Source organism: Protopterus annectens, chromosome 1.part1, assembly GCF_019279795.1.
Source record: "Protopterus annectens isolate FY-2018-M chromosome 1.part1, PAN1.0, whole genome shotgun sequence".
NCBI classification, from domain to species: domain Eukaryota; kingdom Metazoa; phylum Chordata; order Ceratodontiformes; family Protopteridae; genus Protopterus; species Protopterus annectens.
In genome coordinates this window covers 132,769,584-132,792,961 of record NC_056726.1, presented here as the reverse complement: position 1 = coordinate 132,792,961, position 23,378 = coordinate 132,769,584, and the positions used below count along the sequence as shown (strand labels likewise).

The following is a 23,378-nucleotide window of genomic DNA, read 5'->3' as shown; positions in this document are numbered from 1 at the left end:
GCAGCCCTGGGAGTATAGATCACATGTAAGGCTCTTGCTGCTTCTATACTGCCTGTCTTGCACAGTTTCCAATAACATTCACCACCAGAATGGGAACTGGCAAGCAAAACATGGGGTCATGTGACGCAATGCTTGACATCTTCATCTCTGACGCATGCAGGCAAGGCACTCCTTATAATGCACCACTTCAATATCTCTGCAGTGAGTGGGACCTGCCTCTAGGCTCTGCAGAGCACGCCTGCAATGACAGGTTATACACAGACCATACCTTTCAGCCATGTAACCTGGACCGGCACACCCACGGATGAGGTGTTCCCATATTCCACTGTGTTGTACACACATCCTGGCTAGTTACTTAGCACAATGCATCAGAGGTGCTCCACGTGCAACTAACTGTAGCCAGAACTGCTATACACATTGTAACAAGCTACGGATTCAACAACATACCCCATGGTTACCAGACCTCATTTCTTGGTGTACTGGACAGTAGGGCTCAGACAGCTACTACTGATGTGAGACTGACACTACCCCACACTTAACTGGGATAACCACTCATGTACCGACACATTACGCCAACGCTGTCCGTGATTCATAACCTCCACTTGGCTGGATCAACCCATACACACCACCTCCAAGACCAACAATATCCTTGACATGGACACTACCAACATGTGACTGGTGTTACACACCTGGGGTTATCCCGTCATTGGTGGATTCTGAAAATATGCTAATCACCCTTGTTATCCACATCCTGGCACCACACCCTTCACGGCACACACAGTATAAGAGTACTACAACACCTACTACAGACGTCTTATGACAGCGGTAGTTAATGTCATGTCACCCGTGCAGATGGACAATGCACATACAAATGCTGAAACATACCTCAGTGCACTTCATTAGCACTTACACAACTGCATGGATCATGCTGTTCCACAGAGAGCCATGATGGTACCCACCAGATAACAGATGACACTCTGGGGGTCCAGTTCCATGGACATAATTTACAACAACAGGTGGAGGCTGTTGCAAAGTGGAGTACAATCCCATGGGTGGGGTAGCTCACTGGTCAGCCTCGGTAGGGCTACAGGATCCCTCATCACATACTCCAAAACTAGCTACGTAAACATTACTGCGACACATTCCGGGGTGTACCACAAGGCATTATGGTGGTATGTCAGTAGTCAATGGCAATACCCACATCTGCTCTCACATACAACAGTTACTCAGGAACATTACAGAACCAGGTGATGTTGGCAACATGCTGGCGGATGGATTCAATGCTAGCATTGCACCCTCTCACTCCCTGCAGGGTCACAATCCATGCAGGAACATTGCGGTGTCCCTGCGGTCACACCTACACAGTACTAACCTGCACTCTATATGGCCTGGGACACTGGCCCCATGTGACCGTCCAACATCCCAGGCTGTGATGTACACAAACCTCTGAACTACATGTCTCCCCACTTGGCCACCATATTCAGTAATAGCCTTGTATCAGACATTGTGGCCCCTGAATGGCACACAGCAACAGTTATCACACTCCACACAGGTAGCGCCACAATGCATGAGTGGGACTATTGCCCTACACACCTGACTGGACTATTCTGCAAGGCTATGGGGCACATCATCATGGACGTCATTCACAGAGACATTGTTGGGCTCCGGTCCTTTGATGCCACCCAGGTTGGACTTGTTAGGGCCAGAGCATGGCTCCTTCACCTGGTGGACTCCTTTCATACAGTTACCAGGGTAGTTGATGATGATACGGGGGTCCACACAGCCTACATTGTCCTCTCATTGCCTTTCAGCACCGTTCTCCATTCCGGTATTGACAACATACACATCCACCTGCACATCGACCCCTATGTCTCAGGATGTTATGCAAAGTGGCTCATGGACAGGACACACACAATGAGGGTAGCATACCATAGTACCTACTGTATTTCAGTTACACTTGGTATACCACAGTCCTCAGTCATAGGGCCCCTCATGTTCAGTATATGCTTCCCTCAGGTACAGGCTAGCACAGAGGGACTTTCCCTGCCTAGCTTTACAGTCAACTGCATACAAAGTGCCATGATTGATCCACCAGCTGATACTGACTCCCTCCATAAGGGTGTCACTGTGACAGATACCTGATATCAATATCATGGCCTCAAGCTGCATGACACAAGGTGCATGAACATCCCCTTTGCATTACACCATTCACCCACTGACTATCACATAGGTGGTAGTCCCCTACATACATGTCACATTGTACGTGATCGTAGTACACACATATGTTGCACCCACTCCTATGATAACCACATTGCCACTGTGGTGTGGATATCCTTCTACGTGGCCACACTTATCTGTACTGGGTGTGTAGCTGGAACATAGGCACCCATTGTACCTCTGAACTCCAGACATATACACACATTCAAGGGTACAACACCCCGTTTAGGGTGTACCTTACACAACAGCTACGGCTTTACATACCACAACATTAACACGCCATGATGTTTATTGAGCTCTGACGGTTAAAGTATGCGGCAGAACTACAGACACCACGTCTGTACACATTTGCATACTAGATACTCAGGGGTGACCTCTGCTGAACAGACAGGGCCCATGTCCACAACAATATTAATGGATATACTCCACATAAGCGGCATAAGCAAAAGCCACTGTGAGCAACATGCTCATGGATATGTGCACTCATGCAACGATGAGTGGGATGTGCTTGAGGGTTACATTCCCAAACCGGACACTCACCATGCTTTGGAACATGATTCCTATGTACATCACGCAGGGACACGTAGTAGCACTGTTCATGTGATACCTCACTTGGTGGATGGGAGACACATGTACGCCAGGGATCACTGCAGTGGCTGTACTGTGCAGAGGTGCAGGTAACACATGGCTCTGCTTTTCACAGGACACTACCCTAGAGAGGTGCTGCTGGTGTGAACACTGTAGTTGTGCTTACACATAGACTTGCCAGACTGCACAGTACCCCACTATGAACCTGTGAAGCTATTACGTGTCCTTTGTGCATGGTTAATTGAGTAGCCCTTCCATTTAGATTAGCTATCATGCTATTACAGTGTCCCGTGACTACAAGCCATATGTATCCTGTTATTGTACATTGTACATGCCAATAGATGATACCTTTGGTATGCATGATATGTCTGTTATGCTGTGTAGCATATCTGACATATCTACCTACAATACTATACATTACACATATTTTACATAGTATCCCATAATACAAAGCATACTTGCACAGCGGGACCACCTTAGACATGTCATTGTTGTTATATGCCCATACACATGCCTACTGTGACAGTATATCAACATATACTATCCCCTGCTATGGCACGTACTTGTTGGACATACCCTACCACTGACGGAGGGTGGTACGGAATTGTTCTGTTTAAAGCCATCATGTAGCATCCCTTGTGGTGTCTGTGATGTTTACCTTGTGGCCCAATGCAGGGCGCACAATTTCTACAAGCGTTAGTATGCTCAGCAAGACATCACTACATAAATACCTTTTCCCACTTTATGCATTGCGGACACTTTTAATTAATACAAAACAGGCTATACATACACTAACATAATTAATACAAAACAGGCTATACATACACTTACATACCGAGTGTTCTACATACCTTGTTATCATTCCGGACCTTCGTATCTATCTCTCTTACACTATTTAAACAGTTCTATGGTATGAGCATACAGTTTAAATGTCTGGCAAGTCATCCTTATATACGTCAATACCTGTAACATGTGGTTTCCTGCCACCAATTGGTGTTCCTGAGTGACTTATTACTTGCACATCAGCTGTGCAGCTACTCCATTCACCAATTACGCGGCAACAGTGGGGTATAATTGAAGTCTCCACTTGGGCGTTGCCCATTTGCCCTACCGTCGGGGAGACGGCCTGTATTGTGTTTTGTTGTGTGTAATTGCAACTGCTATATGTAGAGACAAGTATAGTTTGGATTCATGTCCCCCGTGGATTGTGTGTGACGGCTAGAGTATGTGGTTCTACATGTGAGTGTACCTGTCATCCAAACCGTCTGATAAGGGACTATTGCAAACAAAACCTGTAACATCGCCGTTCGTTCCATTATACAGTGGCTACGATTTCACATGGCGCCTTTAAATGTGTTTCTCACAAGGTATGTTAATGCTTCTGCAGATGTAATTGACTGACTGGATGTTTGTGCTGTAATTACAGTCTGTATTGCTATAGAGTCTAGTGTGGGGGATGTAGGTGGGTGTACATAGCATATACAGGTTTGTGGGGCTTGCATTTCTACATATTCCATATATGTGTGTGGGCTCCTTCCCTAATTAAAGAGCTATCAGTTAGTAGACTTATGTTCCGGCCATTGTTAATTGGTTTCTATATAGTATGCAGGTGACGTTGATACTTCCATACCTCCAAAATTACAGCGATATGTAAAGGAATGTTTCTAAATGACAGCTATCCCGTGTATTTCTGTCCCAGATATTTGCAGTCATTGCAGTTGTGTTGGTAACAGAACCTCTTTGGCATGGGTTGCCACCTTTTCAAATGGCCATTGTGGGACATTTGCGGGACACACATCGGTGTTTACAGGCTGACACATACCCACGGTCAGTACACAGGATAGCACATACTTTTATCCTCAATACATACTTATTGTTGTGGGACTTTGGCTACTTATCATATTGCATGTAACATTTATGTTTCTTACATACAGGCATAACTATTTAATGCAACTATTACATAATATATGGGACATAATAATGTCCTACAATCTCGGATAGTTGCCCTTTGTAATGTTTTATGTCAGGACACAACTGCCCAGGGAGGGGCTGTCCCTCCTAATGTGGGACAGTTGGTAACTGTATGCCTACGGCTAGCTATACCCACACCTACCGTAATGATCTACCTCCGAGTTGGCACTAACAGACACACGATGTGGACCCACACACACACACCCATTACAGTCACACAGAAATGCACACGGACCCTCAACACACACATACACAGACTACGGCAATCACAAACACAGTTGAACACAGTACCTATGTGGACCGCAACACCGGCAGCGGTAACTAAATGTCCCTTCATATCGTGATAATATTACTCGCGGTTCTACTGTTCCGGTACTGTGTTCTTTCAGTCTTTCAGCCTCATGGTTACGCGTGTCAGTATGTGACACATTCCATAGTTGGCGGTATCCTATTTATTTGTACCTCCAAGGTTTTATGAATGTCATTGACCTATCTATATATTTGCAGACATTGGTGAATCCATATATATATCAACATATATCTCTCTATCGCCTTTTCTATCTGTATTATATATATGTATATATGTGTATATATATATATATATATATATATATATATATATATATATATATATATATATATATATATATGTATATATATATATATATATATATATATATATATATATATATGTATATATATATATATATATATCTGACAGGGAAAGTGACAGGCAAACTACACCTTTCATTGTGTACTTGGTGTATACTGTTTCCTGGACTCTGCACATCTGTGTCTGAACCTGTCACATTACACACCTGCCGTAGGTACATCTTGGCTACCATAGTGTTAGGTGATTGTATACATGATTGCGTGTTCTACTCCTGGCAATGGTCGTTTTACCCTTCAGAGCAGGCGCTATTAGTACAGGGGTGAATAATGCTGATTTCACCTGTTCTGGACATCACTGACCGTGATCTGAGTGATATTCAGTGAAGCTTAGCCCTGTTTCACGCATATCCATATAGTCATATTTAAACAATGCTTATCAGCAGTGGGCAACGCATATTCCCGCTAACGTGTTCTAAACATGATCTGATGACCTGCATCTGACATGCATTATTCGTGCCTTCAGGATTACGTTACTTCCCTTGCAGGACGTGGGACCGGGAACATGCACGACTGTCACTGCATTTACCACTTGGCCATCTGGGATTTGTACATGTGTTATGGTATTTTGTATGTGGAGTATATTATGGCTGTTACTCCATACTGCACTCACATGGGTAACTCAGTTAGTTTACATATGGATGAGTCCAGTTAATGGTATGTCCATGTGATGTTTACTGGATGTGCTCCGGCATTGGGTATGTATATCACAGTGAGCCACATACGATAATGTGCTACACCTTCAAACGACCGTAGGTGGAGCATGCTGGGGTGACGAATATCTGTCATGGGTACACCCCATGCCTTGTCACAACATCCATGATTACATTATGTGGAGCCCCTCATTAACGCAGCAGGGAATCCATGCAGAGTGTGTGCAGAACAGTGCTTACACACATGTGATCCCGCGATTGCCTCTGCTCCACTGAGCGACAGCTGGTTACTCGATGTTGTGGCGACAGCAGACACTGTTTGCCTTATTTGGTGTATGGCCTCTGACAATCGGGCGTGTACCTACCAACGTACCTAGCAACCTATAAGCACAGCACCAACATATGCTGATAGGCGCATGTACTGTTCAGGTGTTGACATTCCTTGTTCCAATAGCTGTTATGTGTACAATGTTTGAGGGCTGCCTATGTAGGAGTCACACAGTGGGCCACCTATACATTACAATTTACAGGTGGTAGTGTGTGTGTGCCATCCATTTTACTGTGTGTGCAGGTGGAGAGGTGTGTCAGTCCATAGGGGCCTACACTGTCAGTGTATGTGCAATATGTTCCCTCTTTGCCAAGGCGTAGGCATATTGGGCATGCCTCCGTCTGCCTACTGGGGCTGGCACAGGGTGTTCGTAGTCTGAATTCCTCTGTGCCTGTAATGGCCTTGGCAACTGCGGTGAGCTATGAGAGCATTCACCATTTTGTCCCTGCTGCTGCAGCTGTTTCTGCAGGATCATATTATGTAGCATGGCACATACTATGAAGATGTAGGCACACGTGCTTGGAGAGTACTGCAAGGCTCCACCAGATGTATCCAAGCAACAGAACCGTGATTTCAGCATCCCAAACACACACTCTATGATGATTCTGGTTTGTGCGTGTGCCTCATTATGGCGTTCTTGCATGGGTGTGTGTGCATTTCTGATGAGAGTTATCATCCACAGCTCCAGTGCATAGCCAACATCCCCCAAAAGGTGACCATGTGGGATGTCCCCCCTGACAAATACCTGATACAGCTGTGAGGCATGCCAGATATGGGAGTCATGGTAGCTTCCAGGACTGCCAGCACACACATCCATGATAATGCCCTGGGCATTGCACATGACCTGGCAGTTGATGGAGTGGAATCCCTTGTGGTTTATGTAGCGCCTACCATGCTCACTGGGTGGTGACTTGATATGTATGTGCGTGTAGTCTATCGCACCCAGTACCTCCAGGTAGTGTGCCACACGGTGGAAGTGATGCATATTGCTGGCTAACACCTCCTGAGTTCGGGTGAAGTATATATGCTCATTGGCATGTGGTAACATGGCATCCAGGAAGTGGTGTAGTACCCTGGATGCTGATGCCTGTGAGATCCCCATTATATCTCCAGTTGGCCTTTGAAAGGTACCTGTGGCTAGTATTCGCAAGCTTACACATACCTTCGTGTCCACTAGGATGGGTTCCCCTCTGTTGTTTCTGGTTCTCAGGCATGGCCGGCACAGCTCAACTATTTGCTGTAATATGTCCCTGTCCACCTTGTAATGCTCTACTATCTCCAGATCATGTAGCCCCTGGTAGGTTACCCTTGGTCTGAACACTCTTCTCCTCCTCCGGGGCCTGCGGTGGTTGTTGGCATCATCCTCCACAACACCGTCAGTCTTTAACACATGGTGATGAATCACAGCTATGGCTGCTCCCAACATGTACATTTTAAAATTTCCCCATGTGTTTACACCTATGGTGCAGTGTTTGGGAATACACAGGTGTGTGTAGGGTGCTTTCACACTTTATACTATTGTACTGTGAATACCAATGATGTCATAGGGTGTGTATGTACGATCGTAGCTACAGGGTATCTTATGTGTTTTACTACAGGAACTACTATTGTGGTGCCTTTGGTGTTGAATTACATTTGGCTGCCGTGGATTACCTCTTGCCTTTCCCTTTACATTTCTTCATGTTTCACCTACCATTTTCTGGCATGCATCCAGAAGCCTGCTTTCATTTGTACTTTCCTAGACCTGGCTTATCTTGCATAATGTGTTCTGTTGCTGGTCTACTGTAGGTTTGCTTTGCTCTGCTATGACAGTTCTCCTATCTTTGCAATCCAATGCCTCCCCTCCTTTATTTGCAATCCAAAGCCTCCCCTATCCTGTTTTGCAGATTTCTGCGAGCAGACTTGTCAGCTACCGTTGATTGCCCGCCGTGAGTTGATAGGTGTTAATTGCTCAGTTGTACTCCAATTACCCTACTGCGGCATTTCCTTCTTTTCTTCTCCTGACCTTCCTGTTTGTGCTATTGTTCGCAGCGCGTGCATCCGCTTACCGGGTTTTGGGCACATTTTCATCCCCGTACACATGTGCTTTCGGGCACCATATGTGCTCTCAGCTAAACGATTCTATACCTACCTCCCCCACCCCTGTCCTGCAGCTTTGCTTAGCAATGGCCAGGCCATATTTGCATTGCTGCAATTTTCTTACAGCTACGGTGGCACACCCCTCTGCTGATGTCATGTATACCTCTGAGCCACTTCTCAGTGTTATAGCTCTGCGCTGTATGGTACATCCTTAATCCAGCGGGACGTTTGCAATTCAGTATTACCTGCCTCATTTGCATGGCATTGACTACTAATTCATAGTTACCGTGCCGAACACTGCCGCAGACCCTTAGCAACCCTTGCAGCTTGGTTGTGATGTAACATGCATACCATTGCGTATTATGGTGAAATCCTGATTTGTATTACATTGCAATTTTATGACATTTGTATATATTTTCTGTGTGTTCCAGTTTGCGCACACATGCCCTGTGATTGTACTTTGCGTTACTGTGGACATGACATTAAATGTTGTTTTTTAGGTGTTGTGCATCTTTCCTTATGCCATTGGCTATGTATTTAGCCATTGGCATATGTTAACTTTGTAATACATGGGTCTGGGCCGCTTCCATAGCTCCGATGTTCTGTTTGGGAAAATGTAAACCGTGTTTTTTGGTTTACATTTCCGTGGGCTTACGCTACGCCTGCACCACTTCATGAATCGCTATATGCCTTAATTTGCATGGTGCGACACTGCGCATGGGGTGATTAGCATACCTAAGCTGAGGGCTGCGCAGTTCTGGCATACGCCGGTAGTGCACGTGGAATTAGATTGTACCTGAATCACTCGACGGCCATATTTGGCATTATACCGCCTACGCTACGCCTGCACCTGGCGCAAGCTTCATGAATCCCGGGGCATATATATATACATATATATATATATATATATATATATATATATATATATATATATATATATATATATATATATATATATATATATATATATATATATATATATATATATATATATATATATATATATATATATACACATACACAGACACACACACACACACACACACACACACACACACACACACACACACACACGCACACTGAATTTCCTTAATTTTTACTTATTTATTTGGTCTTATTTATTATCTGCTTGTGATATCAAATAGGTTTTAATAGAAAAAAAGATCTGAGGAAGCTCATTAGCAGTGAGTGAAAGTGCTCTTCTTGTCAGTGTTTAATCTTACAAAAATACCTCTCTCACCTGTAAATTCCTGATATTCTCACTAGAAGAGCTCTCTAATAGCGGACACAATCCTCATGGCAGAAAAACTATTGCAGCATTGTTATATGAGATGCCCTGTTTAAATGAGCAACAACCAAGTTCTTTAACATTCAATCTCTGTTGCTCTGAAAAAGCAGGCAACTCATTCTGACAGGTTATGATTAACTAACCCATTGTTATTTTTATACTTTCCTTGTTTACTTTCCATAACTAGCAAAAGGAAAAAAAAAACTGATCATTGTTTTTATAAATAGTGATCTGACCCAAGTTTGTATTTTAGTTTGTAAAGCTTTGGAAAATAGATGGAGCTAGAGATTGTATACAGCCTTGAACTCCACATACAAATTAGGTGGATTTTTTACAACACTTACATATGAAAACACACCCTTACCCCATGTCCAGTCAAACTGACTGACTACCCCATGCTCCCCTTCTACAGCATTTAAAATCCCTGTTACTAGTGCTTGATCTGAAGAAGTCTTGTAATTGATGAAAGAGCTCATCCTGATCACTTTCAATAAAGATCTGAAAATGGAGCCATCTTTGCTGCAGAGATTTATTTTAACCTAGTGCTTAGGAAGCTTAGGGTCTTCATTCGAAATTGAACATCTGGTCATTGATTTTCATCCAAACTGCTATTGTTTGCCATATCTTTCTTCCACTTTTATGTGTGTGTGTGTGTGTGTGTGTGTGTGTGTGTGTGTGTGTGTGTGTGTGTGTGTGTGTGTGTGTGTGTGTGTGTGTGTGTGTGTGTGTGCACACACACACACACACACACACACACACACACATATATATATATATATATATATATATATATATATGGGTCTACTGGAAAAGAACAAAAACCCACTTACCTGAATCTCTAATGACCGACATGACTTCGCCGAAACCACACTTTAACTAACACCCAGAACACAGACAATTAACACAGGGAAACTAACCACTCATCCATCCATACAAAAAATAAACACCGAAGCAAATCACCCCCACCCATGTGAGGGGATGCACTCCACACACACCCCCCATGACTAAATATACCAACTCCAAGATCACACTACTGTAGGGAAAGGGGCCAAGTTCACCATGGTGGCCAAGTAGTTCCTATCCCACATTAACTTTCCGGTATGCCGAGTGTTCTTTAATGTGGGATTTCGTCAAAGTCGTCTCAGTCAGTAGAGATTCAGGTAAGTGGGTTTTCGTTCTTTTCGGGTAAACCCATATATACATATACATATATATATATATATATATATATATATATATATATATATATATACACATAACCTTTTCTGATTTACTTACTTGCTTTATGCTTACCATGGCAGCCATGATGGTTTTTTTTTTTTTTTGTTATTCTTCCATCTCTTATTTGCTAGAATTTCAACATGTACTTTCTCACTATATCAGCCTCAGCTTTTTGAGGTGCAGAGTTATAGGTTTTATTTTTTTAAATCTATCCAAATGGACTAATCACTTTCATATCAGATATCTTCTGTCAACCTTTGAAAATACAAGGTGTAAGAACCATAACTCCCTGCCAGATAATTTTAACTATTTTTCATTCTGTAAGATCTTGTCTGACATTTTCTCTACCTGCACCCATTTGATGCATTTGTTGTTTAGGGAAAGAGCTGGTAATTTTGAGACTAGGCTAAAGAACTATGGTCCATTCATCCCTGCCCAGAAAGCCCTATCAGCCCTTTTATTCCCCGATTTTGTGAGCTGGGTGGCATGGTGTGGGGCAACGTGCTGGTCCCGTGGACTATCCTACTTTTCTTCTGTTGGAGCAGCACCTACCCCTTGGCCCATCTCCAAATTCTGCTGCATGCTGCTGTCATGGGGAGCATAATGTCTGTATACTGTATCCTTGGCTGGTACATGTATACTATAGCAGTGCATTCTCCATAGGTCCATGCTCCACAGGTGTAGCACCAAGCATTCTTGGCAGAATCACTTCCCTCATCCCAGTGTGGACAAGCAGGCAGCAGACTATCACTTCCATCACTTCATCATTACACTGAGAGGCTCTTCTGACTTCAGGGACACTCAAGAAATTCCTTTAATTCCTTATTTCATTTTTGTTTGTGAATTTAAAGAATGGTGATATAACTGAACATATTTAATAAGACACCATACTCCTTCTTAGATAAGTGCCATGGGATCTTTTACTTCCATCTGAGCTAGTAGCAACTGTGAAAGTTGGGATTTCAGTTTAACATCTCATCCAAAGATGACATACTCAGGATTTCAACACCCCCTTATGCTGCACTGTATTGCCAATATTGTTAAATGAATCCAAGCACCTGGTTAGGGGAATTGAACTGAACAGTTTTCTGATATTTCAACATCAAGATGTTGTACTTTCTGTTAAGCTACTGCCTTTTTATATTCACTGTGAGATAGACAGAGAGAGAGAGAGCGACCTTGCCGCTTATAATGTTTCATCTATGGCTAGGCATTTGTTTTTTTTTTTTTTTTCTGTGAATGAGGTTCCTTTCTAGAACAAAAACATAATTGCTTTTCCAGGTACATTCATGTTATTCATGTCAGACAATAATTGTGAAGATTAACTGGTGTGTGTGTGCGCACACGCGTGTGTCTGTGTGCACTTGTGTGTATGTGATTGCATGTGTACACACTTGTCCGTGTTATTCAGCCCCTGGTAAGTACAAACAAAGCTTTCATTTGTTTGATTAACAAGGATGTTACAGTATTAAAAGATTCCACAGCCCTGACACCAATAATGATTTGCAGACTCTTTGGTTTGCAGAGGTAAAACATCTTTGAAATTGTTCCTCCTCTTCCCACTATGCTCACACAAATGCACAGGCACACACAGCCAAAACTTCACTGCCACAGTTCTACGTAACAAAAAAAATAGCTTTTTTTTTTTCATTTTTTTTCTTACCAGCAGTTGAAGGAAGCAAACAACTACTGCAATTAACAAGCATCTAATGGACGCGGTCAAAACTTAGAGGCATGAAGAGTGGTCAGTCATTAAACCAACAGTCACTTTCTTTTACTGGATTCCACCAAAGCATAACCAGTAGGCAAGTTGTCCATTGTGATTCTTGTACCTTAAACTTCATTAAATGTGTGCATGCATTCATTTTGTCTGCAGAGCCGCATCATCTTTATCTGAGGTGAATGTGAAACTGCACTTACCTGTGTACACACAAGACAGGATTGTGAACAAATGAGGCGTGTGCCGGCTGCTGCTGAACAGGAAGTATTAACAGATCCTTGTACAGCAGGTTTCAGGTAAGGTGTTTCTGTACAAAGGATATTGTTTCAGTTGCCAAGGAACAGTTGCTTGGCAAAGCATTCTGGATATGTTTGCCTTACTCTAGTATGCTGGCCACTACATGGGTGACTGAAGAGGGGTATGCCGTCACAGCAAGAACATTAAGAGAGTAATACAGTATGTTCTTCACAGTAACATCTTCAAGGCAGAATTAAATGTCACATCAAGTCACCTTGGCTTAAAAATAGCTGTCATCTGCAGCACAAAATCAGCACTACATGGAGTTCACTTTTCAATACAAATTCCACTGCTTCATTCTGCATTGGAAGAGTTTCCTACATTGTGTATGACATCTTCAAGAATTTTGCATTTTGTTCATGAGAAAATCATTTAACATGAGGTTCAAGTGTCGGACAAGGAGCTAGTAGCTCATTTGTCTTTAGCATTTAAAAACCAACAGAAGCACCATGTTTCTTTAGCAGGTTACCGAAATTCCCAGTGCTCCGATCCTGCCAGGTGCACAAACTAAACTGAGACACAACCAGCTGTGAGAACAGTGCTATAATAACAAAGGTATACCTGGAATTGAAAGTGTATATCAAAAAATATATTAGGCTTTCTTCAGTTGCATGATTAAACTAATGGAAACAGCTGCATTTCATAAAGGTGCAGGATAGAATTTAAATGTGCTTCCCTGGTGCAGAAAAAAGTGTTATCATTTGTAAAACTAATGCATATATTGTTTTATATCCAATAAAAGTGTCATTTACATGGAGTTTCATATATTTTGCAATTGCTCACAATCTTTTACTTGCATATACTGAAAATGAAAAACAAATATACCATACATAGATTTTCTGGAACGACAGTTTCTGAACTAATACAAAGTTTCACATTAACTTGTTTGTACCATCTGCTTTCTTAATTTCAAATTTGCATATGAGCATATTTATTGAGTTTGGACATCTTAATTAGGGAATTTGAATTCTTCCTTCTTGTAGAAGTGCACCATGCCTGCCTACTTTTAGCACACTCAGTTCCAGGTCTAGCGCTTGTTTTCTAAAGGTGAACAAAAGTGCACTCTCTGTAGGGTGTCTCATAAAAGGGCACATCTTCTTAAGGTTGTATATGACTATATTTCTGTTTATTTCTTTATATCTCAGATTACTGTCTGAAAACAAATGGTCACATGCAAAGTACTTAAAACCATAAAACAATATAGAAGCAAACATTTAAATAAGAGTATTAAAATACTTAGACAAACAAGACTGCCGTAAAATACGAAGGCTACTTTATATTGCTAAAGCTGAATCACAGTACAGTGGGAGGTTTGAGCTTCTTACGCATAATGGATTTTTGTCTTTGTGGAAAAAAAAAAACATTGTTGCAGATCAAATGTATTTTATTTTAATTAGAAAACAATCCTGAAATGCAACTTCTTAAACATGCAAAACATTGGCCTGGGCTGATAATACTGCTTAAAGTTCAAGAAAAAGAACCAACCAAGTGAATGAGCAACAAAAGAAATCATGCTACCATATAACTCAAAAATGGATCACATTTTCATCGTAAAATCTTTCTAAAACATGAATTTACTAAAATTATTTTTGTCCTCTGTTCATCCTTGTTTTCTAGTCTTTTTTAATGTTTTACATGTTTTAAGCCATACAAAACTGTTTACAATGTTCAGTTAGCATTTACATGTGTACATAAATAACCAGCATTTGTAACTAGCCACGGTATCAATTGTCATAAAAATGAGAGAGGTTAAGCAGACTTTCCACTGACATAGGTTCATAGGTTGGTACTAGGCTATTGGCCCTAGGACCTGTACAAGCCTAGCCATAACAATTCCCTGGCTATTTCTTCCCACAATATTTACTTCCCTGGACCCCTGTCTAGCAGGGTGACTGACGTGATCTCCGGGGTGAATTTCCTATCTCCCATCCAATCGTCAAGGTTCCTTTTGAAGAGGGCCAAAGAGGTGCTCTGCTTGACATGCATGGGCAGTCTATTCCAGAGTCTGGGGAGTCTCTGGGTCAGGAACCTATCTTTACAGCATGTTTTGTTCATTGTGATGACAAGGTTTAGATCCCTAGAGCATATGGCTCTGAAGAATTGGGATTTCTTTAAGTGTAGCATGTCCAACAGCTCTGGGTTTGACATGGCACTGTATGTTAAGCAGAGATTGCCTCCGAGTAGATGATATGCGACAGAGTATAGCTGGAGTATTTTTAGACGGTCAGCATAGGGCATCTGCTTTAGGCCTGTGATTCTTTTAGTGAGGTATTTCTGCGGCCTTTCCAGTTGTTGCAGATGTCTTGAGAGGTACATACCAAACAGGGCATTGTATTCTATAATGGGTTTAATGAGGGATGAGTACAGTGGGACAATGACCTCCTTTTTTCTGGATGAAAAGCCCTTACTGATGAGGTGTGCTACATAGAAGGATTTCCTGAATGTTGTGGCAATGTGGTTATCGAAGGTGAGACCACTGTCCACCTGTTTCCCTAAGTCTCTTATCACACATTTGGTGTTTAGTGTACTGCCACCTATGTGTTAATTCATGGGTACATGTTTTTTCCCAAGGGGATAACTATGCATTTCTTGGCCTTGAGCTTGAGCCCATGGCTCTGGCACCAAGCATCTGTTTCTGTAAGGCTCTTTGTAGAATATCCACATCATTTGGGGATTCAATAATGGCTCGCAGTTTGCAGTCATCTGCGAACTTTGTTAGCCAGAGTCCCTTAGTGTTGGCCTGTACTTCAGAGAAGTGCAGTTATAACAAGAATCTTATAAATGTGGCAGAACTGTACTATGCATTTCACAACAATGTGTAATTACTTTGTCATAGGCTGCACTTTGTAATCCAGCAAGTGTTACAAATGCTAGACCACACTGCAGATTACAAACTTTGCAAATTACATGCATGAAAACAGTTATTTTTATGTTTTATACTATTAAAACATTTTTAAATAAAATAATCACATTTACTATTTTGAGTTTTCTAAAAGTTAGAGCAGAAGAAGCATTTTTATTCTTTTTATACAGGTTTGCTGACTAAATTGCCAGCCAGAGAGTAGTTTCAGGAGACAGACTTGCATGCTGCTCTCTACAGATTGCTGTGGGGAAAAAAACAGAAAGAAAGGTTTGCGTACCCATTAGCTAACTATATAGTTTGAAGGGGAAAACTAATATTTTTAGCATGCTTCTGTTGGGGTCACCCTGGATGGTGCTGGTATTTGTGTTGTGGCATTGCATTTTTCACATAACTGTGAGAAAGTCGAGACTTTATGCTGAGTAAAAAAATATCAAAATGGAAAGGTAGAGAGGAAGGGAAACTGCAGAAGGTATAACAGCCCACAGTAAAAAGATGCACAAGGATGGTTGAAGGCATCCCAAAAAGCTGTTGACTAACTCAGAGGCACATGAAACAATTCTGATGAAGTCTCTACTATGAAACGAAAGCACTTAATAAATTATTTTTTTAAGGCATGCTTGAAGTGGAGTTTGTAGCGTCTTTGTAGGAAGACATTTCTGAGGCATTTTATTTGATTGCTGGCTAAAGACAGAAGAAGCTTGCTTATAAAAAAATTACAACAGAAAATGAGTATAGACTGTTTTCAAATGGCTGAAAAAACATACCTCTGTGTGTGCACTTGTTTGTGTGTGTAAACAATCTCTGAATTAAAATAGATTGAAAGATAGATAGAGAGAGAGAGAGGGAGGGAATATGTTGTCTGTAATTCCAGTATCTATAACAAAATTCCTGTTTCTGTGCTGTTTTTTCTTCCCAAACTTGAAAAATAGTTAAAACATCCAAACTATTGTGAAGAACACTTTCTAAGTGCAATAATGCCATTCAGTATGGGTTACAGAGAAATAACAGACCTTCAAGTGGTGGGGGGGGGGGCAGATTAATATTGCTCTATCAAGACCATTTCTTCAACTGCGGATAAATCAAAAAAACTATGACAAAGTACCTTTCAGCAAGCCTCAAAAACATTTTTTTAGCAGGGAACAAGCCCCCTTGTAACCCCTGATGGGGGAAACCTTCCACAACCCCCACAATTATATATACCTTCTTCAAGGTCACACAACACTAGAGAAAAGGGAAAATTGCATTCCTGAATGCTTCTGCTCTATATGCAGTCAAAAAACAGCTGTTGATAGATTGACTGTGTCCCTGGAGGCCCAGTATTTGCAGCTTCAGGCCTCACAAAAAGCTTCAGTGGGCAACTATTTCCCTATAATGTCCACCCTGTTAGACATTATTGCTTGCATGAACTTTATTTTAGAATCCCACAGGATTCTGTTGGAAAAATATCAATGGTTGGCTAGTCAGCCAAAACTTCTAACTCACATTTTTTTCTCATTCTTTTTTTTTTATTTAAGTTTTAGCATCTAGATTTTTAATTTTACAAAGCTTGATACATCTAATGAGGCCCACATTTTGTGGATAACATTTTTTCTAAAGTTGAACAACTTGACTACGAACCTGTGACTCTCAGGTCCCATTACTTTGATTATTCTGCTGTTCTTAGCTGTGTAGATTGAGTTTAGTAGTACTAATGCTATGATAAGTTTCTGTTTCCTGTGGTCTACTTTTGATCACTTTATTTTTAGGACTATGTCACTGTCTGCTTAAGGTTTGAAATCCTGTGATCTGCCAGGGTTGACTATTCCTAGTCTCAGTGGTTTGTTTGCTTTTCTGAACTTGATTGTTATTTGACACTTTTGACAACAGATGTCACTGTTCATGTTAATTTTGTCCTCTTTCTTGGTGGTCTGACTCCTTTGATGTATCTCTTGATCTGGAGATCTCATCTGTATTTTGATGTTCTATGAGGGTTTTTATAATTTCTTACGGGCTTATATTAACCAGATTGTGGTATTTGTCTTTATGTACTGAAGGCAGGCCATTTATTCAAGTCATAATCTGATGTTGTCTTTTTCATCCATTCCTCAATGAATGAGTCTCAGATGTGACTTTGGATCCGATGTTGGCCACTTCTAAGCTTCTGAACTGGTAGTCAGGCTCCTCCCCTACCCATAATCCTTGTGATAAAAGCCTTCAAACTCAGATCTCATTTGCTGCCATAAGCCATAAGTGCTTGACAGATCTTGGTGCTCAGGAGTGTCATGAATCAAAAAATTAAAACTTCACATTTAGATAAGCACTTTTTAATGTCCTGTTGGTAGTATTTACACTCCAGTTTTTTTTCTCTCCCATTTTGGGTTTTCTCCTGCTTAACAAAAAAAAGTAAGTTCCTTCATAGCTGTTTCTTACTGTTGTTATTGCTGTTACTATAATCCTTGCAGTGCTATCTTTGTCAGTATTGTTATATAAAAATTTTGTCACTGTTATTTTTCCCATACTTCATTATTTCTTTCTGGATAGAATGTAAGACAAACTATCCAGCTTCAAAAAGTTTACAGCTTGTTCTCACAAGCTAACAAACTTAGATGCACCCAAGAAATGTGTTTAATACTTGGGGTCTTCCTATTTGGATGTGGCATATTCCATTAGTGAAGCTTTTCGACAGTGAGCCATAGTCAAGAGGAGGAACAAGCTAATTTTGACGGGTCTCCTACAACCCACTTCAGGAGAAAAGCCCTTTTCAGTTTTGGGAATGTCTGCAGTCACTTCTTCTTCTTCCAATATGTCAGACAAATCTAAGGAAAAAACAAAAAGAGAGAGAGAGAAGGAGAGAGACAAAGATCAATCTAAAACAGCAAAAAAGAGATCCCTGGATTTGACACCCATGTCAGTTAATCTAGCAAAGAACTCTAAGCCTTCAGAGTGAAGGCTCTTTTCAGATCTGATAGTTGTGAGATCCATAACGCCTCCTAGATTTTTACTGCATCCTGTCTCCCCTAAGATACAGTCCCCTATTCTTCAGGACAGACCTCTTTATCCCTCTAGGCCCTGTTCATTTGTTTCTTCTTTCTGGTCAGCTAGGTCCTCTCAAAACCACACCAAAGCTGACATGGACAGGATGATGAGGCACTTCCTTTGGACCCAGATCTAGTTGGGGATACTCCCAGCACCAGTCACTGTTAGATCCTGAAGGAACATCTTTTCCCCTCATTCTTTATGACTCCTTCTCTGATCCAACTTCTCAGATCAGAGCTCTTGCATCTGACTATTGCCCAGGGTAGGTTTCCATCACAGCTGGGGTTACACTTTTCCTTGCTCTGATAAGTTCTCTGATGAAGTCAGCTGTGGCACAGTTGTAACTGTCTGAGTCTCGGAGATGTACCACCATCACTGATTCAGATAGGATGGAATCAGATCTGAGTTATTTGAATCCTTTTTTTCCATTAGGGGCATCAGCACTTCATAGTTCAACTCCAATGGCAGCCTTGGATCCCAGCCGAACTACCTTTGGGAGTTTCAGCTCCTGCAGCAAGGTTCTGTGGATCCATCTCAAGCTCAGCATTCAAGGCTTTTGAGAGAGTATATTCTCAGCCTAGAGAGAGATCTGACCTGTCAGAACCAGAGGCAAGCCTTCACCAGTGGACTTTGCAGGGTTTCAAGCCTGATAGCCTGGTCCAGTCAAGACAGACAGTTTCTGAAACCTTTGAGCCTGTTCTCTCAAGACAGATCATTCTGTTTCAACCCACAGGAGACATTCACTGAAAGCAAAAGTGTATGAGGAGGCATTTAGATTCCCTCAAGGAGTCCTCAACCACTGATACTAATCTTGACAAGGGAGAGGTTTTCCCCTAGACCCCCGCCAGAAGCCATCTCATTCAGAGACATTCATAAACTTCTTAGTGAGAAGGGGGGGGGGGCTGGTTTTCCCAAGCACCTTCTCCAGAGGAATCAGTGTTTCTTGAAGTTTTTGGTTTTGGTCCATCTACTTCTTGGGTGGTCCTTTTCACTGACGAGGTGATAGACCAGATCTCATTCCAGACATTGAAGGAACCAGACTTGGCTGAACCTATCCCCAAAAAGCCCAACAAGTTTTTAGTAGCTACTAAAGATCAATCACATTGGAGCAAGGGTCCACAGTACATTCCATGGTAGTGGCATCAGCCACTAAGTAGTAGCTTGCAAAAGAGAGATATTCTGTCCATCCAACTAATAGGAAGTTGAGTGCATTGAACAGATTTGGGAAGTAAGTCTACTTCTCATCTACCTTTTCAGTGAGAGCACTGAATTACCTGGCACATGTTACTCACTTTGAAAGAGATTTGACAAAGGTTATAGGCAAATCTCTCCCAAGGACCTTGTTTACAAATCAAGGGAAGACCTCTGATTAACAGTTGGCTATCCTCATTCCCTTTTACTATGCCTGTATATGCCTTATCTCTAATGTTATAGAGAGTGTGTCTAAAGCAGCCAATACATGCATTCCATCAGAAAGCATTCCTGGATCCAGCTTTGCAATTTTGAAGAGCATTTCAAAACATCCTTCATTAACACTGCATGTGATGGATCAACCTTGTTTGGTCCCAAAGTTTGAGAAACTATCTCCGGAAGTGAGAAGGATGGTAAATCCCTTTCTGCCATTGGGATTAAATACTCTAGTCTACTCCTCAAAGGACCTTCTCCAAAGAAAAGAGAAGAGAGGTAAAATAATCTGGTTTCAGAAATCCCAGGATGTTTCTTCAGATGCTTCTGAAGAAAGAGCTCCCTGAGGAGAGGGGGGAAAACTCACATAATGTACATCACTCAATAGACAGAGGCGGCCCACAAAACCATGGCTTCAAGGTCCTTTCTCAGAGAAGCCTTTCCAGTGCTCTTAAATGTTTGCCCAACTGTCATTGTCTGGAGGCAGTTGGAGGGCACTTATTCCTGTACTCAAAAACCTAGATGGCCATCATTCAAGACAAATGGGTGCAGAGGATCATAACCAGAGGCTATGTCATACCCTTTCATACTCCCTCCTTCACTTCAGAAAAGAATTCCTGATGTTCCACCCTCACAAAGGGAAGAAACAGTTTCTGAAATAAAGAAACTTCTAAGAAACTGAGCCATCTAAGTGGTCCCCACACCAGAGAGTATATGGAATTTACTCAAGGTTCTTTAGTGCTTTAAAAACTAAAAAATAACAAAAAAGATTATTTTTAGAGCCAAGGAAGAATGTCAAACTAAGGCAAATTTTGGACCTAAGCCGATTAAGCATATTTGCAAAACTAACAAAATTCCAGATGGTCACAGTTCAGTCCATTCTCCCCTTGCTGAGGAAGAATGACTGGATAGATCCTCAGGACACATATTACCACATAAAGATGGACAGGAGCTCCAGGAAGTATCTTCATTTCAGGCTGGGAGCACTCATTTCCAGTTCACAGCACATCCATTTGGACTCACCACAGCCTCTTGGGTGTTCACCAAGTACATGGCAGCAGTGGCAGCTCATTTACAACTGCAGGGTTTCTGAATATTCTCATACCTGGACAACTGGTTCATCACTACTCCTTCCAGAAGTCCACTAATTCAGGCCAGGTACTCCTTGATCCAGCTTTGCAAAATCTTTGGGATCACAGTGAATTTAAAAAAGTTCAGGTTACAACCAGATCAATCTGCAGAATTCATTGGAGCAACTCTGGGCACAAGAATTCAGATAATGAAGCTTCCTTCTTTAAGTTAGATCTCTTCCCCAACAAGCCCAAGCAGTCTTCTCTCACCAGAAGCCATATGCAAGGCTAATTCTTTGCCTTCAAGTCTCCATGGCTGCTTCTATCACATTAGTACCATTAGCCAGATTCTATATGCATGCTCTTCAGAAGACCATGTCAGTTCAATGGTCAGTCAGAAAACAACCTGTATCCTTTGTAGTGAGTCTGACAAATGTCTGTGGAACCCACATGCAGTGGTGGTTAGAATCTCCACATATTCTACAGGGATACCCTTTCATTCTGGCTTTAGCCAGGCCACAGTGACCACGAATACTTCCCAAATGGGGTGGGGGTATTACTTGGGAAATACAATCTAAAGCAGCTTGTCCCAAACAGAGGCCAGTCTTCACATCAATATACTGGGGAAGAGAGCAGTCATTCTAGTTCTGCAGACCTTTCAGGACTGTATCCTTTGGGGTGTTATTTTCATCCAGACAGACAACATGGCAGGCATTTGGTACATCAATAAATGGAGGAACCAGGTCTTATCCTTTGTGTTGAGAGGCCAAGAGAGTGTGGCACTGGGTGATATCTTCATGCCACTTTCTAAGTGCAATACATATCCTGAGGAAACCCAACATACTGGCAGACAAGTTGAGCTGAACTATCCTGCTCCCTCATGAGTGTCCCTCAACCCATTAATAACAGACAGTATGTTGAGCCACTGGGGACAACCTTGTTGTGATCTCTTTGCCTCTTCCCACAACAGCAAATGCAACAAGTTCTTTGCTATAATTCTTCATGAGAGGGAGTCACCCAGGGAAGCTGTAACACACCCTTGGCCCCCAGAACTCTTTTATAACTTCCCTCAACACCCTTGAGTGCAAAGTTTCTACAAAAAGCATCAGCAATGAAGATCACAATTTTCCTCATAGCCCCTTATTGGTCTCAGCAAGTTTGATTCTCCCTCCTCTGGTCTCATCTACTTCACCTTCCTTGGATGCTGGTCTGATATCCAGATCTACTTTCTCACCTGCTGGTGTTGCCTCACCCAAATATTCAGTCCCTCAAACTGACTGCATGGTTTCTCCAATTCCAATAATGGTTTGACAGTCCAGGTTTTCACCCAAAGTTGTTCACATTTTGTCCTCCTCCAGAAGCCTTCCATGAAGAAGGTTATAAAAGCAAATGGAAAAGGATTTCTATTTGGGCTATGGAGAAAAATGTTGGCCCCTCTTCAGCCCCTCTTCCAGCTATCTTAGACTTCCTTGCACATCTCTTCCAATGTGTAACCAGCTATTCCACTAATAAGGTACAATTAGCTGCTATTTTTCCTTCAACAGTGAAAATCACCCTCCCATAGCTTCTTACATTGTTCAAGGCCTTTCTTCAGGGTCCCTCTCTACTCAGACCTCCTCTTAGAAATCCAGTCAGTCCATGGAATATTATTATTGTCTTTCAGGCCCTTACTGGCATTCCCTTTGAACCTGCTGCAAAAATTGATCTGAAGTTTTTATCCTGGATGACCTTATTTCTGGTGGCTATCACTTTGGTCAGGGAATTTCTGAGCTACATGTCTTGTCTTCAGAACCTCCATATTTAATTTTTCTTAAGGACAGAGTGTCCCTAAGAACCAAACCCTCTTTTCTCCCCAAGGTGGCTTCTGAATAATCCGTTAATCAGTCCATAAATCTTCCAGTTGTCTTCTCAGATTTCTCAAACAATGGTGATTATACTCTGCATTTACTAGAAGTTCATCATTAACTATATTTCTGTCTACATTGGACAAAATCC

At 41.8% G+C, this 23,378-nt stretch overlaps 1 protein-coding gene across 6 annotated transcripts in view; it reads right to left on the bottom strand.

Annotated features, from left to right (window-relative positions):
* PKIB (cAMP-dependent protein kinase inhibitor beta) overlaps positions 1-23,378 on the bottom strand; it is a 1,514,333-nt gene that overhangs the window by 284,659 nt on the left and 1,206,296 nt on the right. Inside the window, exon 1 of one of the 6 annotated variants that reach the window (XM_044073827.1) lies at positions 12,935-12,958. The exons of 4 other annotated variants lie outside the window; for them this stretch is intronic. The gene's annotated coding sequence lies outside the window, so the exon portion shown is untranslated. Of the gene's footprint in view, positions 1-12,677; positions 12,702-12,934; positions 12,959-23,378 lie in introns of those variants that run through there. One more of the 6 variants, XM_044073818.1, reaches the window with a different exon arrangement.